The following is a 15,775-nucleotide window of genomic DNA, read 5'->3' as shown; positions in this document are numbered from 1 at the left end:
TTTGGTTCTTTTTCGGGCATTTTCATGCTTTTCTCAGGAGTTTTTTTGTGGCTTACTTTTCTGTCGTGTGTCTTTTTCCCCCACTAGTCCCAAGTACAGGGAATTTAAAAAAAGAAAAAGTATATTCACTGTTTCTCATTGTTTTCCAACACTGATGAAAGGGAGATGTTATGTGAAAAGCACTTTGCCACTTGTTTTAATCACAATAAAATATAATACAGCCAAATTACCTGCCTGAATAAAAGTAAAAAAGAAAATGTTACTTATTTCCATTACTAGTTTTTCACATTTCAGTTGCCAATTAGCCCAAGCATCACACTTGACTACCACTGGGAATAGGCCATGTTTCCTTATTCTTTTTTACAATTTGGATATTTTCAAGCAATTGTAAAACAAAAAAGTTCACAATAACTAGGTTTATAATGCTGAAGGAGCAACTGTTTGCTTTTATCACTTTACCCCGAACACTACATCATGCATCATCTTGTATATGATTCCTTTAAGGCAAATCCCAGCACAAAAATGTTTTTACATGAAATTTACATAACCTAGTAGTCCCTCCATAATCAAGATATATTAGATCCAGTATCCCATAAGGAAATGGAGACAAAAAGAAGCTATTACAAGTCTCATTGATTGAATGCATGTAATATATCATGTTCTTCACAAGAGTATTTGATATGTCTTGTTTCCATGATACCAAAGTATCTGGTTACAGTCTGATAGGATGCATGGCAAGTTGATTTACAGGTTCCCTAGGTTACTTATGTATGCTGTATTATACTGGAGTGGTGATTGTCATCACATGTCTTGGTGAATAAGGGCTTGAGCTCTTTTTTCCCCCAAATGATCATTACAGGACTTCAGCAAGCCTGTATTGAATGGAAATTTTAATTTATAGAGGAATAGAGGACAAGGAAGATGAAGATGATTAAGATGAAGATGATGATTTTGATGATGACAATGATGAGAAGAGAATGAATATGACAATGACAACAAGTATGACAATGACAACAATGATGAAGATGATTACAACAATATTCACATGATGATGAAGATGACAACGACATTTGATTTATCTGATGCTTTCATTTGGATCAACAACTACAAAAAAGCTACTAAAAAAATCTTTATTTTTAGGAAATTGAACAAGAATATCAAGGTCCAATCTCTCTGATGTAACCTGAACATCATCAGATGAATACCCATGCTCCATGCATTAAACAACTTTCAGGATATCTTACTTTTCTGTAATTTTATTTTTCATATCGTGACACACACAAAAAGCATATCAATAACAAGCTCAATTTTCAATTCTACTACAGATATACTGCCACAGTGACTGTCACATGTAATGCATCCCTATAATCCCAGGTACAGCACTCCAAACTTGTGAAATATTAATGCAAGGCTCAACCGTGCCACTTATCTTGTCCGTAAGGCAAAATCTGACCCAAATTTTTCTGCATGAATTCATTGGAGATAACATTGACAGATCCATGACCTGTACCTTACTACACCTGTCTATGATGAGGGTATGGATGGTGTATTGCTACTTGATATCAAATCCTCTACAACTTGTTCCAATAAAAACATCTCAATTCATTGGAGATAGCATTGACATCCATGACTTGTACCTTACTACACCTGCCTGAAATGTGAGATAAGGACAGGGACAATATATTGCTACTCGACATCAAATCCTCTACAACTTGTTCCAAATAAAATCATCTTTATTCATTGGAGATAACGTTGACACCCATCTGACTTGTACCTTCCTGCACCTGTCTGTGGCGAGAAATGAGGACATGGATATGTGTCTTGCTACTTGAAATCAAATCCTCTTCAACTGGTTCCAAATAAAAACATCTTTATGCATGGAGATCTGACTTACTATCTGTGATGTGAGATGAGGACAGGGACAATGTATTGCTACTTGAAATCAAATCCTCTACAACTTGTTCCAAATAAAAACATCTTTATTCATTTGAGATAACATTGACATTCATCTGACTTGTACCTTTCTACACCTGTCTGTGGCGAGAGATGAGGACATGGATATGTGTCTTGCTACTTGAAATCAAATCCTCTTCAACTGGTTCCAAATAAAAAAATCTTTATGCATAGAGATCTGACTTACTATCTGTGATGTGAGATGAGGACAGGGACAATGTATTGCTACTTTAAATCAAATCCTCTACAACTTGTTCCAAATAAAAACATATTTGGCTTGACTACACCTGTCTGTGTTGAGATGAGAATATGGGTGTGTGATTGCATCAAATCCGCTACAAATTGTCCCAACTAAAATTATATATCACAATTACTAGGATCTCAAAGATGCTCATGAATATTAAAAGTTGACTTACAGTACATTCATAGAATGACCTTTGAATGTGTGGGTTTAAAGACTCATGCTTAAGGTCCAATGTTGAAACATGATTTTAAAAGGCGACGTTAATGAATTGTCATAGCGGAAATTACACAATCATGGCTCATAGTGTAATCAGATGTTGACATTATGGAAATTAATTACAATTGAGTCATTAGTGTGAGCTATTGTGTCCCTTTTAAACAAACAAAAAAAACCATCTATGATTGTTTTGGCCACAGTCAACTCATAAAATGGAAACAGCACCTTCCTTGTAGAAATAATGTCATGTACAACTTGGTTACACATGCATGGCTCACATCACAACAATTTCATCCGCAATATGAAACATCAATTAAAATACAACCACAAAATTATACCTAATTCCAAAACATCACGAAATTCTGCTCACCATCTGGCATACCAATTGGGATAAATAATCCATTTAAAGTCCACACTCCCCCTATGGAAGATGATAGAAATATCTTCCACAGAAGGAGTATGAATTTCAATTGGAATGAACACATTAGGCAGCTCCATTTGAATTTCATACACCCTCTGATAAAGATTCAACCTGAATCTTCCACACAGAGAGGAATAAAATTAAATACAGTTGGTTTATGTGCTAATTCCATTTGCAATTTGTAGTCACTTTCTGGAAGATAATTCCAAATCTTCCTCAGAGGGAGTGTGTATATTAAATAGATTAGCCCATTCAATCATCTGTAGCATGCACTGAAAGCCCATCCATATATTGCACCATGCTCATTATTCTATAGACAGAGTCATGAAAGTTAATTTGGTCACATTGAGAAATCAAACATGTCTCTGCTTATTACCTGACAGTAAAATGTCACACAATTTCACACCAACGTATTCAACTGTCTGTCCTACCTCTTTACGCTTGCTATAATTCACATTTTATGTGGAAATAGTATTTGGTTCTCTAGACCCCATTTTTAAACATATTTTTTAGCATTTTTAATATCTAGCTTGTCAACTTAATATGTGACACAATCTGGTCCATGGAGGCCAAAGAATGCATTTAAGAAAATTGAGTTGCTATAATTATTATCTGATTAGGGTATCATAAAACTCTGAAGGTCTAGCATACTCGGCAGTTATATGAAGTAACTCAGCCATTATAAATATGCCTATAGCTTCAGAACTATTAATAAGCCCTCATCTTTAGACATGAAAGTAGACCATTTTGACATTGATTGAGATTGGTGCCTCATCTTTGTACATGAAAGTGGATCATTTTGGCATTGATTGAGATTGGTGCCTCATCTTTGTACATGAAAGTGGACCATTTTGACATTGTTGGAGATGGTGCCTCATTTTCGTACATGAAAGTGGACCATTTAGACATTGTTTGAGATGATGCCTCATCTTTGTACATGAAAGTGGACCATTTGGGCATTGTTTGAGATGGTGTCTCATCTTTGTACATGAAAGTGGATCATTTTGACATTGTTTGAGATGATGCCTCCTCTTTGTACATGAAAATAAACCATTCTGACATTGTTGGAGATGGTGCCTCACTTTTGGAGATGGTGCCTCGTCTTTGTACATGAAAGTAGACCATTTTGACATTGTTTGAGATGATGCCTCCTCTTTGTACTTGAAAATAAACCATTTTGACATTGTTGGAGATGGTGCCTCATTTTGTACATGAAAGTGGACCGGTTTGACACTGTTGGAGATGGTGTCTCATCTTTGCACATGAAAGTGGACCATTTTGACATTGTTTAAGATTGCCCCATCTTTGTACATGAAAGTGGATCATTTTGACATTGTTTGAGATGGTGTCCCATCTTTGTATATGAAAGTGGACCATTTTGACATTGTTTGAGATGGTGCACCATCTTTGTACATGAACATGGACCATTTTGACATTGTTTGAGATGATGCCTCATCTTTGTACTTAAAGTGGATCATTTTGACATTGTTTGAGATGATGCTTCATCTTTGTACATGAAAGTGGACCATATTGCCATTGATTGAGATGGTGCCTTATCTTTAGACATGAAAGTGGACCATTTGATATTGTTTGAGATAATGCCTCATCTTTGTACATGAAAATGGACCATTTGGGCATTGTTTGAGATGGTGTCTCATATTTGTACATGAAAGTGGACCATCTTGACATTGTTTGAAACGATGCCTCACTTTTGGAAATGGTGCCTCATCTTTGTAAATGAAAGTGGACCATTTTGACATTGTTTGAGACATGATGCCTATACCATTTTGACATGGTTGGAGATGGTGCCTCATTTTGTGCATGAAAGTGGACCGTTTTGACACTTTTGGAGATGGTGCCTCATCTTTGCACATGTAAGTGGACCATTTGGGCATTGTTGGAGATGATACCTCATCTTTGTACATGAAAGTGGACCATTTTGACATTGTTGGAGATGGTGCCTCATTTTGTACATGAAAGTGGACCGTTTTGACACTTTTGGAGATGGTGCCTCATCTTTGCACATGTAAGTGGACCATTTGGGCATTGTTGGAGATGATGCCTCATCTTTGTACATGAAAGTGAACCATTTGACACTGTTGGAGATGGTGCCTCATTTTGTAAATGAAAATGGATCATTTTGACATTGTTTGAGATGATGCCTCATCTTTGTACATGAAAGTGGACCACTTTGACACCGTTTGAGATGGCGCCTCATCTTTGGACATGAAATTGGACCGTTTTGACACTGTTGGAGATGGTGCCTCATTTTGTACATGAAAGTGGATCACTTTGACATTGTTTGAGATGGTGCCTCATCTTTGGACATGAAAGTGGATCTTTTGACACTGATTGAGATGGTGCCTCATTTTCGATGCGGGCCTGATTTCCCTTCTCATTTCTATAAGTAATACAGTATCATGTAAGCTTGTCACTTAGGGTTACTGTTAAATAGTGTCCTCATTTGTTATGAGACTAATAACATCCGATGGAGTTAATTAGAAGACATGCACAGGTGGTAGCTATGCATAGGCAATTACCTCTTACAGGTGTAATAATATAGCCACAGCTATTTGTATTGGCATCTGCAATCCCTCAATGGGTAGCAAGTGGACTACTGTACAGGTGGAGAATAAATTCTGGCAAATGTCTGTTGATACACAGCTAGTGTGGTAGGGGCCAGGTGCAGCATGGTAGGGCTAAGCATGTGGCACATCAGCACACTGGGCTATTCCATTTAATATCCACACTACCCCTGTGGAAGATTTAGCTAATGTCTGCCACAAAGGGAGTATCAATTTTGAATAGAATAGACAATTGGGTAACTTCCATTTGAAATACTCACTCCAGTTGTGGGAGATATACTTTCTAAATGTAAAAGAGTGAAAAACCACTCTGAATTTCAGAGTGAATTTAAGTTAGCTCTAAAAGAGTGGGTTTTAGCTCTAAAAGAGTGAAAACAGTACACATAATTTCACTCGCGATTTCGAGTGAGCCTCACTCGCTCAAAATGGGCGCAAAATCACACTCTTTCTTGGAGTGAACTGTCAGCCAATCAGAAGCGCCGAAAATCGGCCAATGTTTGTTGAACTTGTGTAACAAAATGGCGAACAGTGTGTGAATGAATGGCGAAAAGAAAGTGGATTTGATGAAGAAATAGACAGCATACTCAATAGTGATTACATTTATGTGTAGGTCATAACTCGTAGCAAGTATACACTTAGTCTGGAGACAACGGCGGCAGTAAGCTTAAGTCATATGTGAGCAGTTTGTTACCGGCTCAGTGCCGGTTTACATGTACGCATATGTAAGCTTGTGTAGGTTACGCCGCATCACGCTTCTCCAGACTGTGACCGTAAACATGGTATTTGCCAAGTGTTATGTCCTACACCCAGTGCCTACACCTAAGTGTACTCACCATTGAACAGTCTGACTATTAGCTTCACTAAATCCATAGTTTTTCATCATTCATCCCACACTGAAGTTCGACACATTGTGTATGTGCTTAAGCTTTAGACCAGTTCAATATTCCTAGACCGGGCCCTACCTAACCTGGGGCCTAGCCTCACAACAATTTAAAGCACATAGTAGCTGTTATGAACTGCTGTGATATTCTTGTATATAAAATAGGCCTAAATGAATAAATAAATAAATAAATGCTCTTTTCTGATTCACTCTTTTCCGGAGTGAATTTTTTCACTCTTTCTTGAGAGTGAGCTTCACTCTAAAAGAGTTGTCACTCAGATGGCTCTTTGAAAGAGTGAGATTTCACTCTTTTTGAGTGATGTTTCACTCTTTCACATTTAGAGAGTACGTAAAGCCATAGTACAAGGGGGGTATGGGTTTCAAAATGATTAACTCTAACCAATTACAGTTGAAAAACATACTCCCTCTGTGGAAGGTATTTCCAAAATCTTCCACAGGGGTAGTGTGGATTTCAAATGGAATAACCCATTGCTGCTCAATATTGAATGGTTGCTATGAGTTGATTTGAGTTCTGTTTTTGTCTAATCATTAACAAGTCAACAATGATCCACCTATGTTGGCAATGGTTGAACAACACGGCAGCATATACGGCAGCATGGATCAAAAAGTAAATTAAATGTATCTTAAGTTATTTTCATTTTACTAAGCCAAAGGAGAAGCAGCAATACATGGAAGAGCCCTGTACATTGATATTTTCTCATATCATAATAGCGTCCAGTCGTCCACACACACTACATCAATTTACATTACAACTTCATCCATCAGGATGTTAATAGAGTTATTAGTATGCAAGCCAAGTATTTAGCTAACCTTTTTCCTATCTTGATAGTCAACCTGTTGTAACGAAGGGTGGGCCATGGATGAAAAAGATGAATGATTTAAAGCAATATACTTGGAATTCAAAACAGCAGACAAGAAAAATAATTCTAAAACACTTGACAAACTGTGTAATAATTTCATTTCTTCTTGAGACCATTTGAATTTGTTCATCATCTGGTCATTTACTCAAATACTATATTCCATCAATAAATTTGCAGTGACATAACCAAGTTTTTTTTGTGTGTGGGGGGAACAACTTTCAAGTGGGTGGGGATACAATTTGATGAAAAAAAAAGCAAAGAACAGGCCAAATTTTTAATACCAGACCGGTCAGCAAAGATGGGGCAAGTCGACTTCTCACATGGAGGAGTGCTGCTCCCTTTTGCTTGGCTACATAACTGTAAATTAGTGCCCCAGTCACTTCAGTCCATAACTTTTAGGGGGCACCTAATAAAATAGCAGTGTATGCGTTACAAACAAACTTTCTAATAACACATGATCTTCACACACTATCATAAACAAAGCAACCTATTCAATTTCATGCTCTACTTCTTATAGTTATTTACAGTGAACATCAAGAATAAACAAACCGTGCTACGACTTGGTCAGGCGACACTAATTTTCATCATTTATGGATGCTGACGTGTAATTCTTAATGTAACAGGATTGTAATGGAGGGGAAATATAACTCACATGCTGAGATCACACCACTAAATCAGGTCCAACCCTATCTGATTGAAGAAATAATAACCAGCGTTCCCAATCGCTCACCACACCTGGTGAATTTTAATGGGGGAAAAAGTTTGAAATGGAGGCTGATGTGCCCATTTTTTGGTGATAGTTGTGCTCTGTGGATGTTTTTCTTATCATCCAAGCAAAAAATATTTTAATTCTGACATTTTAAGAAGGTTTTTTTGTGTTCCATGCACCAAAAGACTTCACAGCATATAGGCGCCGAGCTTCAGTACCTTTTTTAAACACATTAAAGAATATGAACTTGATTTAGTGGTGTGATCCCTGCAACCCCAGTTATAATCCAGATTTTGCTCATTTGGGGTAAATTATTACATTCACAAACACATCCAATTACATAATTATATGAAGAAACATTTCTTGAAAGACATAATACGGATTAATACCATCCATCAATCAAGATGTAAAAATGTTTTATTTCTATTTTCTATCATATCTATTCTTTGTTCTCTCACCATTATACAGTGTACATGCAGATCTATTTGGCTGAAAGTGAGAAAATTTGAACATTATCATACAATGCTTGTTCTCGACACTAAGAGATTAAAAAAATTATAGTTTCAGAAATAAGTGACTGTTGAGAGATACAATTATACACCTTTTTTACAAACCTGCTTCTAGCTTATAAAAAAGGTATTTCAGTTCCAAATATATTGGGTTTAAAAAAAAGATGGAGTTCTGGATCTAGATTACCTCAGAGACATATCACCTAGAAAATCAATTTGTAATTGAGAAGGAAAAGTGTCTTACCCTGAAGCAAAAAATCACAATAATGCTAAAAATTCTAATTTGCATTGATACACAAAATACCTAGCTCACATAGACTGACTGACTGATTGTTATTACTGCTTTAATTCCCTCTTGTTTCAGCTCATAACAATTATCTCTTTGAAATGCCAACAGCAATTTACTGCACTGCTATCAACCAATACAATGCAATTGCAGAAGTACGTACTTGATTAATGAAAAGTTATTACACTGAATAGCAATAGTGTCAAATCTGACCCACATTCAAATGGGTGATTTGAACTAAACAAGCAGTTCCACAGCTCCGTAAAATAACAACACACCCACATTTTGTGTACATAAGGTCACAGAATAACAACGTCAACATAACATTTTCATAGTTTGGTATTTCCGTTTTCAATTTTACACACATGCCGATATTAAACAAGAACAAGTTTCGCTGTATTCTACCGTGTTAAGTGGAATTGTATTGATTTTGGTATTCATGATTATGGTAAGAACTCATTTTCACCACTTATAGTATAAGTTATACTCTAACACAGCCAATGCAAACTGACAATTCCCAACAGTTTCTAGCCTGTGGCAGAGACTATACATCACTATACACATGATGTATTAATCCAAACAAGGACATTAACGAAAACACTTGTAGTATTAGTCTCAAAATTCAAGAAGGACTTCGTAAGGACCAAAATTCATATTTTCAAGTGATATATCAGTTATCATATTGACTTTTATTGAAACATGTTTTTCCATCCATGATACAAAGAGTAACAGTACTTGTAATGAATCATACCTTCACAGCCTTGAAAATATTATTTTAAAATTCAACCATTTTCAAGGACCTTACAATTGTTGCTTGAAATTGTACTATCTGTTCAAGAACCGTTTCCAATATGATACAAAACCAAATTAAACACTAACACCCACATACACCCTCCTCTTGTTAAAGAGTAGTGGGTAAATTTCATTGAAGAAAACAATCAAGTAAAACAAAATTATTGCAAGAGTTGCTACATTCCCTCTGAAAAAAATAGCACATTTGGCCATCCTAACTTAACTAGGGCTGTCAGTTTCAATCTAATAATAAATCGATAAGCCTGGCTTAAGATTAACCGATTACTCCCCCAACACTCCTCAGCAATTTTACCTTTAGTTATTTTTTTCAATGGCATATTCATGGTACGTTTTCTATTTTATACAATGTTGAGAATATGACATGGAAATGCGTTTTGTTATGCAAGCCATTATTAATTTTTTAGTTAATAATTCAAGGCAAAATAATGCATACGAGTAGACACTTATGCACTCTGTGTCTGCACACAGATCCTGGTCTGCACAAGAATACTCCATTAATTTCTGATGAATATTAATAAATCGCAATTATGATTGTAATGCTTTAGTCTGAAAATGAGTGAAATAAATTATTCTAAAAATATTACGATCAAAAGGTTTCATTTCATTCAATTATGTAATATCCATGAAGTTATATCATTTTTATAAAATAACTGTCTATATTTTCATCATAGTGAAATAATTTTCTATGGGTGAATTTTGTAGTTTGAGACGATTCATTCCAAGTTAAAAATAATGGCCGCAAAAATAATGGTTGTTTTTCTGCAAGCTGCTTGTTTGATATGAAATAAATAAATTTTTCATATTTCTTTTCCAAGAGTTGAGTAAGAGTAGTGATAAACTTTGACTTTTCATCAAATGTGAACAAACCAAAGAAATCAAACCACAGGACTTGGATTCTGTATAGCCCAAGAATAAATGCTACAGAAATCTGCCATAAAATAGAAATCAATTTTTGATGAAAACGTTACAATAAGATGTGTGCCTGGCAATATAACTGATTTGCCAGGATACATACAATCAAATAGCTATTAAGTTTTTATTAATCACAGCAGAAATGGAAGTATGGGAGTATGATGTGATCTACGCAAATATTTAATTAGACTAATTCATCTTCATTTAGCAACTAATAAAGATGTCAGGATTGGCTTATTATATTATGGGAAATCGTGGGAAATTTTCACACGATTAATTTTTCACACTGATTTGTCACGTTTGCCAAGCTTTGCCATTCTAAGCTTCCTTACAACAAACTACAGCTTGGGACATTCATGTATAAACATACAAATTGCTTATTACCCAATGTTTTTGACGACCTTTTTACAAAGCACTCTGAAATTCACGCTATAAACACTAGATATAGAAACAATCTCATCTTACCTCGAGTCAAGAAAGTATTTTGTGAGAAATCTATTAAATATGCAGGTATAAAGCTTTGGAATGCTATTGATTCTGATATCAAGTGCTCGTCATCAGTGAAGCAATTCCGGAAAAAGTATAAACAACATCTTATTCAAAGCTATTCTTAGTCTTTCAATCATGTGTACCTCACCAATATTTTGTTCACTAATTTCATTAATTTACTTTCAATAATTATTAGTTTTTGATATGTGCATTTTTGTTTTTTCTTTTGTTTTTTTCCTTAAATGTTAACATAGGATATGTCATTGATGGACATGACAGCTGGTTGGTTGGACTCGGCATTTTTGTTGTCTACCAACCTGCTGCCATGTCAAATAAATGCCATATACCTGTATCAAGGGGTTACAGAGCTACAGGCCTTTGGGCCTTTACTGTAATTCCTTCACTCATCGTTGTATTATGCATTTCCATAGTTTATTATATATGTATTATTCCTGATATCTTTTATAATGTATTATTCTTATGTATTATTCTTGTATCATGTAATGAGTGAAAAGATAATAATAAATCTATCTATCTATCTATCTATCTATCTATCTATCTATCTACATGTACACACAAAAGTAATAATTCTGTGTGTTGTTACCACAGACTACTACAGACCATGTATCAACAGTCAAAATACCTGTGCATTGTATGCTGTGAATTCTCGCATATTCATGAGGGCTGATTGTTTGATTGTGCCATGTCTAACAATCACGCCATTACACTATTACGCGACAGACCGCAAAAAATATGTGGTAAGTGCGCAGCAGTTTTGCCTGTCGCATTTCATGGAACAATCGGCCTTAATTATCGGATGATGCTGAGACTTTGACTGCTTGTGCTTGTACGCGGTCTGTTATTTTTTTTGTCCACGGTTGTTACTAAGCTGATTGAAATGTCAAAAGTGTGAAAATAGATGTCCCGCAAACATTTCCACTTTACACTACCGATAAATCATCAATCACAATGTTTTATTGGAACGATTGTGACCTACATAGGCTATGGTAAGTAAAGGTTCATGCCTGTATTAGTGCCCATCTCTCTTTTGAAAGGACTTGGGAGCCAGATTCTTCCATATAGAATGTTCTTGTGGGGGCCCGGTACTCCTCCTGCACAGCCCTCGAATTAACCCACGTCACCCATGGCATCCCCACTGCCGTAATGCCCTCAAAATATGTCCTTTACCGACGGCAGTCACTTGCCGTGCCCTCTAATGAAGTTGCCATCGGTGCCCCAGCCCTGCCCCTTCATTATAAAATCATCTATCATACTGTTTGCGTGTGTTTTCTTCACTTTTGAGAAATTGCATTGGTGCCCTTCTCAAATTTTCAACAGTTGCCATGGTGCCCTCTTGAAATATTACAAACTGCCTTTTCAGTGAAAATCCAAGGCAATTATCAACTTGCCCTAAAAAAGTTGCCGTGCCCCTTCAGATCCTTAATTCGAGGGCTGCTCCTGCACATGGTGTACATGTGATATTCATAACACTGTATGTACATGATGCAGTGTTGTAGGTCTCGAGACCAGGTCTCGGTCTCGAGACCATCTCGAGACCTTTTTTGTAGTGTCTCGGTCTCGGATGTCAAGGTCTCGGTCTCGGAACTCAAAAGTCTCGGTCTCGGACCTCAAAGTCTCGGTCTCGAACGTTTTTTGTTCGAGACCTGTCGAGACCTGAAGAAAAAGATATGATTTTCTGTTTTTGTTCATTATTTATTCCTTACCCTAAATTTCAATGAATGTTGAAGAAATTGTTAAGAATAAAGATACAGAAATCATTTTATAAGGTTATAAAAAGTTATAAATGAATCATAAGTGAGCTTGTTCGGATGTGAGCTTCCAATAGGTGGGCAGGTGGTGGAAGTGAGGATCCCACTTAACTTTTGCAAGGGGAACATTCTCCACAAAAGCAAAATAGATGAACAAATAGTTGCCCTGTGCAGTGTGCATCTTCTTTTCAGCACGAAAAACGAGTGTGTTTTTGGCCCAAATATGGTAAAATTGCTCAATTTTGCGCGCTTTGCGCACTGTTGTTTCCAGCCCTTCACACACTAGCCTAATTTTGCCTCCACTATCGCCAACATTTTTGAAATTTTCCCAAAATTTGGAGAAAAAATTGCAAAAATTAAGACAAGTGTTAACTGCAGGTCCAAATTTCTTGAACAGTTGGTACAATGATGGGTTCCCTTTTAAATTCTCAGCGGCACACCCCTACCCAAACCAAACTTGAGTATCCCAGGGGATTAAACCAAGGTCTCGGGTCTCGGTCTTGGTCTCGGAACTTAGAGGTCTCGGTCTCGGAAGGGGTGGTCTTGATCTCGGAAGGTTTGGTCTCGGTCTCGGTCTCGATCTCGGACGGGCAGGTCTTGGTCTCGGTCTCGGTCTCGGACATAGAGGTCTTGACTACAACACTGACATGATGTATAGGATGTTTCTAACACATCACGCCACTAAATCTCAGTAACAATAGACAAAATGAAATTATTGTTCTTTTACAGTATTTGATTTAACACGTTGAATAAGACAGAATACCACAAAATAACAAAGCTGTTTTCTATCATAATTGTTAATTAAAGGAGTATTTTGTGGTAATAGCATCCTCTTTTTATGACATTTTTCCACAAAATGCTTATTTCCAAAATTTCAGTTGGATTCCAATTTTGTGTTTGTGAGTTATGCATGAGTATGCGTATTACACTGCTTAATAGGTCACTGTGTGTAATTTTGTTCTGGTACACCAGAATGTAATTCAAATTTTACAATATTTTTGCTAAACAAATTAATCTGCAAGAATTTTTTTGTACATACACATTATGTAGCCAGAGCTTTCCTATGGTATAAAAATCTCAACTTTTTGAAAAGTGGGCGATGAGGCTGTGGATTACAAAATGTCCCTTTAAATCAGAATAAAACATTACTGCAGCTGACTAGTTTATGATTACAATTCAATATTTAATTATACCAGCATGAATAATAACCATCACAAATGTATCATGATTGTTTAATATATTCATATCTCATTAAATGATTAAATTTTGATGCTGTTAACTGCAATTTATATTGCTTATGTAGGAAATTCACCATTGAATATAGTTAACATCCGACTTATTTTCCTAAATTGTGTCTCATAGGGCTACTTTGTATCGTGGGCCCAAGTATTATTTGGTATCCAAGGGCTCTTTTGGGTTTGCAATGATCTAGCGTATATTAGGCTGTGCGTTTTTGAAGAGTTTGATGCATGGCATTTTCAAACGCCTAAGCCATCATGCGTGTGATACTCATCATCCTATGTCTTACCTATACCTATGTGCACACAGTGATGCATATCAGAGAGCAAATTGCGCTTTAATTTGCATAGTCTTTCAGAATTTTTTCAAAAAGTAGTCCCATACCCACATTTTTTTATTTTGCAATTCCAAAATAGACAAAAACAATCTCAACATATGAGAAAACAAAAACAAAAAATCTATGAATGATTTTTAAGATTTTTTCATATAAGCCTGTTGAAAATTTGGGGAAACACCATTTTGGAATTGATTTTGCTAAAACACACACACTCTTTAAACCCTCCCTTTTTATTTCATATTTTGTTATTGGCAAATATTAAAGTAAGAAATATAAAAAATATTAAGAAATTCTATGAACGAATTCTATCACGCTTAGCCCCCTGAATAATACCATACTTCAATGCCAAGAAAATTGAATATTTACAAAAAGTAATAAAATAAATAAATAAATTAGAGTCTAATTCACACCAAAATGATGCAATTTAATTAAGATAAATAAGAAGGGGAAATGAAGTGTTTTTCATTGCCACCTGCAGTGGTTTCCATTTTGCAGCTGACACAAATCTCCATTTGTGCCACTCGATGAAACATACACTTTGCTGATAATGGTGTAGGCCTATATCATTATGTAGGATACAGACTTTCCTGGTGCTGCCACTTCCTTGTGTATCAATCTTGGCTTTTTTAGTTGTTCTTCTTCGCTAGAACTAGAGTGACCATGGTTTTTCCTTCCAAAATGTGTGTTTCCCTTACAATACATGTAGTCTAAATATCTACATGTAGGTGAATAATACTTTCCAAATTCTTCCAACTTCCTGAAGTTCCTGTTCTCTTTTCACTGCTTTATCAATTTTGATCAACAATTTCTCCCAGCTATGCCCTTATGCATCATAATTTTTAGAGTTGTTCTGAATGAAATATTGTGAGATGAGTTGATTTTAGGATATGGATTTAACAAGGGGGTCTGAAGTAGACTACACTCTCTCAATCACTCACTCTTCCTCCCCCTCTATGTCCTATCCTCCACGCTACTAGTGCCTCTCTCAATAATCATCCTCATCTTTCCACTATCTTCAGCTCTTGTCGGTATCTTCATTCTTGTCTCCCCACTTGTATTTTCTCATTCACTGTCCAAACTATTTACCTCAACTTTCAAAACAAATACTGTAACGTAATCACTCAAATCACCATCCCATCTCCAGAATCACTCAGAAAATTTCAAAAGCGTAGCAAATCACTTGGCAACTACAACAAGAAATGGGTAAGGAACTAAATTGAGGAATATCCTGCTATCTGGTTAGCTAGCAACATGATACAGGTTTGTCATCAATGTGGAGTGTGCATATTAGGCTCAAGTTACTGAAGGACTTACACGATATCATTTGATGTACAGTGCTTTAGTCTGGAAGTGGATGGTACAGCTACAATACTCTTTTTGTTTGCTTCCTTGTTCGGGTTTTCCCCTAATATTTTTTCTCTTTTGCTGCAAATAATGTACACAATCACTTTGCTTGGTGCAAATCAGTGAAGTTTCTTTATGCAGGAAAACCCGCAACCAATTCGTTTTTCAAGCCAATTCCATGGTTCTGA

At 36.1% G+C, this 15,775-nt stretch overlaps 1 protein-coding gene across 1 annotated transcript in view; it reads right to left on the bottom strand.

The window, feature by feature from the left end:
• Positions 1–15,775, bottom strand: part of LOC140138062 (uncharacterized) — a 135,784-nt gene that overhangs the window by 83,525 nt on the left and 36,484 nt on the right. The window lies entirely within an intron of this gene.

Source organism: Amphiura filiformis, chromosome 17 (assembly GCF_039555335.1).
Source record: "Amphiura filiformis chromosome 17, Afil_fr2py, whole genome shotgun sequence".
NCBI classification, from domain to species: Eukaryota; Metazoa; Echinodermata; class Ophiuroidea; order Amphilepidida; family Amphiuridae; genus Amphiura; species Amphiura filiformis.
Note: the sequence above shows the minus strand (reverse complement) of the source record. Positions and strands in the feature narration are given on the sequence as shown.